The sequence below is a fragment of the Stegastes partitus genome, unplaced genomic scaffold (assembly GCF_000690725.1).
Source record: "Stegastes partitus isolate 25-593 unplaced genomic scaffold, Stegastes_partitus-1.0.2 Scaffold726, whole genome shotgun sequence".
In the NCBI taxonomy this organism is placed as follows: domain Eukaryota; kingdom Metazoa; phylum Chordata; class Actinopteri; family Pomacentridae; genus Stegastes; species Stegastes partitus.
The window spans coordinates 114,753-119,696 of NW_007578457.1; positions in this window are offsets into that span (position 1 = coordinate 114,753).

Genomic DNA, 4,944 nt, shown 5'->3' on the forward strand with positions numbered 1-4,944 from the left:
CAGACATCAGCAGGAAGTTACAGCTTGGACACTAATGGGTCTTCAGATGGACAATGATTCTGAATATTTTCATAAATGTAAAAGAATAATAATAATAATAAAAAAGACTTTTTTCTCTGCCCCTACTATTTATCAAATGAGTTCAATATTCAGTCGTGCTGCTTTGTGGCCTGTCTGAATACACCGACCCTGCTGCCGTGGACAGTCTGAGGGGTTCAGGTGATACTGGCTCGTATAACAGCAGCAGTGAGTACAGCTGAAACCATGAAACACTCGATGACTCGTTTCCTTTCACCACATACATCCTCAGGACAGCTCTTGGATGATGCTTCCTGCATCTCCAGCAGTAGCTTCGCTGTATGTGTGCACACACACTGTACGTCCATGAAGCACCTGAACACATGCATATGAAAGAAGAACTTAGTGAATGGGGTGTTTCTTGTGTACCTGTACAAACACGTAGCTCATGCAGCTGGCCTTCGACCTCAGTGGAGGGCTTCTGTGAGAATGGAGGTACTGGAAGAGTTCTTCTCCTTCTGATAATCACCATTATCCCCACAAGGCACTGCAGGCCTGCCACAAGTCCACCTATGAGATCATGAGATACAGGAGTGTAGAAAGCAGTGAGCAGAGACCAGTTAGGAGGTTGGAGGTAAAGATAAATTGCGGCCATGCTGCCTCTGAACACCAGGTCCGTCCTTCAGCAGCAGCCATTGATGAACTGTTTTTACAGGACAGATAGAAAGAGCTGCATGTCACGTCATACAACCTCCACATGCTTCAGCTCACCACTGCCTGGTTCTGAGTGAGCAGAAAAGAGAAGTTTAAGATCTTTACAGAACAAGCTCAACGCTTTGGGGCTGTTTTTATTCACTTTCTTTCCAAATGAGAGACATCTGAGAAGTGTGTCCCGTCCACAAGTCAAAGTCAGCCGAGCAGCACATGAAGCTCAGTGATGCTGTTTCCTGTTTAACCGGGTTACAGACTGAATGGAGTCTTTCTGTGTTTGCTGCTGTATGAGGGGATGTGTGGTTCTGTTCTCCAGCATGATCCAGGTGTGTTCGTGGTCTCTCTCTTCAGGACGTCACTGGGTCTGATAATGACATTGATCAGTGTATCGTATAAACCAGGAGGATCATTCTGTCTGGATGATGCATTTGTTCAGTGTAGACGGGTTTAGTGTTGATTGTCTCTAAACTTCAGTAAACCAGGTCATTGCCTGAGCTTTCCTGGACTGATGGTGGATGGTGGAGCTGATGGTGGATGGTGGAGCTGATGGTGGACGGTGGAGCTGATGGTGGACGGTGGAGCTGATGGTGGACGGTGGAGCTGATGGTGGACGGTGGAGCTGATGCTGATTGGCTGCTGCTCAGTGCTGGTCTCCACTATTTTTTCGGACCCGTCAGGTTGCTGCAGTGCTCGCTGCCTCTGCTCAGGATCCTCTAACCACCGGGCCAGGAGCTTGGTAAAGTTTCTCCTTTCATTCATAATGATTAACATTTAAACTTCAGATTTCCCTCTTAGGAGCTGACATCACAGAAGACGTCCCATTCCAGTGTATGAACAGGCTGGATTCTCTCCTGCTTGCCAGAAATACATTAAATAAATGAGTGAAAATACAGAACGTGATGAAGTAAAGCTTCCATGTCAGTATAACATTATCAGGACATTCCCACTGCACAACACCTCAGAGTAGTTGAAGAGTTTCAACACTTGTGTTGGACTCATGATGGAAAGTTTCTCTAAAAACGCAGCAAAACCAGGAAGGTTCTGCCCACATGTTGTCCTGGTCAGAGAGCCGGAGCTCCACTGACCACAGGGTTGGACTTCAGATGAGTTATGCTGGAAAGAGCAAATGTAGGCAGAGAGGAACTGCACAAAGTTCTATGAATGAACCGGTCTCAGATGCTGGAACAACGATCAGCAGCTCCAGCAGCTGTGTGTCCATCGGCCGCTGACAGCAGCGCCGCTGGATGCTGTGTTTGTTTTTCATTCGTTTTGGAACCTAAATGACCTCAAATGATTTGTCACAGACCTCATCCCTTCTACTGCCGGATTCAGCCTCCAGCATCAGTGGATGTGCAGCAGCACCTTCATCCAGCAGAACCCAGACATCGGTGGCCATGTTCAGTCTATCTGCAGCTGCCTCCGAGTGTCGCCTTCAACCCACCGAAGGCTCAGTCAACACTTGGTGACAGTAATCACAGTCCACACAGCTTTTCACACAAAAAGCTTTTTACAGTATGAAATATGAAATCATGTGTTCTGGCAGCTGTGGTTCTGGTGGTAGAGGTCCTCTGATGGATCCCTCCAGTCCAGCTGTCCAACCTGAAGGTGCTCCCAGTGGCGGGCAGCATCCTGCTGGTGTGTCTGGATCAGCCTGTCATGTGATTTTACACTTTTATTTTGAGCCTGATTCCAAATCCAGACCTCCGTGGGACAATAATTCAGACGTACACGGATCATGTTTATGTTGTTTTGTTCTCAACACATTCCACCACATGAGGAAGATTCTCAGCTGGAATGTTTCACTCACTGAGATCTGGGACGTGTTGCTGTCGTGTTCCCTTTATCGTTCTGAGCAGTGATTGACCTCAGAGACTTTAGCTTTAAGTTTTTGGTGTAAGAAGTTGGTTGTGAGTGAAGCGCTGTGACGGCTTCAGCAGCGCTCCTCATTCAGCCCAAAGCAGAAACACATGTTGGCTCGATGTGTTTATGCTCTGAGGATCCCTCCTGTTGTCAGGATTAACGTGTGCCTGTTGAAGTTATTTTGAAAAGCATGAAGTGATTCCATTCAAAGGAATGCGGTGTTTATTTTCTGGGTCTGCCCAGGACTGATTTATTGTTTCTGCACTGGCCCTGAGATGGACGACTGCATCACACACACTAAAGCAAACAGGCCAGAAGAAGCAGGAAGCCTCACCCTGCTGCAGCTCCACACATTACAGCCTTTACTTCACCCTCAGCGCACATGCAGACTGTTTGGACAGCGCCGGCTCTTTGGTGAAACAGAGCAAAGGCAGCTGCTAACAGGAGTCCGGTCCGATCCACTGAGTCTTCAGACCGAGGCACAGCCCTCATTAGTCCGCTCTGAGCTGTCACAGACTCTGACTTTCATTTTCATGTTCACCATGACAGATGTGGATGGAGAGAGTTTTCCACATTAAACAGATTTAAGTCAAATAAAATACACATCAGAGGCTGCTTTGCTTTTACTTTTCTTTGTGGACTGTTCCTTCCCATTTGCTCAGAGGGAGTCCGACGGCAGCTTTGGATTGTTGGGTTCTCTGTTTAAATCTGTAGGTCTTCATCTCAACACTGTGAGGTGACGCATGCTGTGAACTGCTCCATGTAAATGGAACTGAACTGGCACTGAAAGCGTTGCTAATGGATGAATATGGGCGTCATTCCTGAGGACGCGACTTTATTGAAATCGCTGCATTTGGGATTTTCTCATCCAGTGTGTGAAACCGCTGGGCGGTCGGACTGGAGGCCGGACTGGAGGCCGGATACGGACCGGACGGGGACCGCTGGGCGGTCGGACTGGAGGCCGGACTGGAGGCCGGATACGGACCGGACGGGGACCGCTGGGCGGTCGGACTGGAGGCCGGATACGGACCGGACGGGGACCGCTGGGCGGTCGGACTGGAGGTCGGACTGGAGGCCGGATACGGACCGGACGGGCACGTTCTTTTAAATTAAACTACATGAAACTTTAAGCAGGATTAAGTCGGGAAACCCTCGGTGTTGTCTTCCTGCTCCAAACACTGTAACAGAAGGTTGTGAAGCCACTCGGCTAGCTTAATGTGACGGCTTGTCTTTCACTGACACCGATACATCATTGTGCTGGTGTGCAGCGTGTTCACACCGTATGTTCTCAGCGTCATAACAAGGTCGCTTCACTGATCTGCAGGTTTGCTCAGTGTTCTTCAGAGTCTCACTGACTGGCTGACATCAGCTGTAGCGTGATACTGCAGCGTCCACCAGGCCCGAGGCCCGAGGGCCGAGGCCAGAGGCCCGAGGCCAGAGGCCAGAGGCCAGAGGCCAGAGGGCCTGGCCGACCTGACAGCGATGAACAGATCTAAAACCTGATGTGTTTACCTCATAATGAAAACATGTAAACATGCAAACAGATGGTGGAACTGTATGATACACGACAGTAGACCTCTAAGATGTTGGGGACATCACGTCACTCCAGGGATGTTGGAGCTCCTGAACGCCAGGTTAAATCTTTCTTGTCTGCTGTGGTGTGAGTGTGACTGAGCAGGTGAGCTGGTCTGTGGCAGCACTGCAGCAGAACGCAGTCCTGAAACGCTTCCACATTTACATTTCTAACGTGACTACAGCAGGTCTGTAGTAAGATCTGGCAGATCACTCACCAAGATCAGATTCAGGAATAAAAAACAACAAAAAATAACAGAAAACCATAAAAGATTATGATAAAGTAATCAAGCTGTTGGTGCTGTTTGGCAGGATGAGACCAGAACCATCGTTTTCTTTCCAGATGATTCAGTCGTCTCATCCTGAAACCGTCATCCTCAGACGTTGTGTCTGATGATGTCAGTGCAAAGAAAAAAAAAGCAGAATGTCATTTGCTTGTTGTACTTCCCTCCTCTGTTCCCTTTGTTACTGGGTTCAGATAATCCAGCAGAAGAGATGCTGATACGAACCAGAGGAGATCTGCTGCAGGCCAGCCAGTGGACATAAAACCAGTAATTCAACAAGTAATGCAGCCTTCACAATGAAGTAGAGACACATTAGCACAGGCAGAGTTCTTCCTAATGTGCATCTCTGACATGTTTGTTCTCTCAGTGACAAACTCTGATGCAGTCAGTAGGTGGCGCTACACCGAGCACAGCTCACATGAATACTAAAATGTTTAGAAGAAACTCTGCTGCTGCATTGTTCACAGGTTGCAGCTTCCAGGAGGCAAAGTCAGCCTCA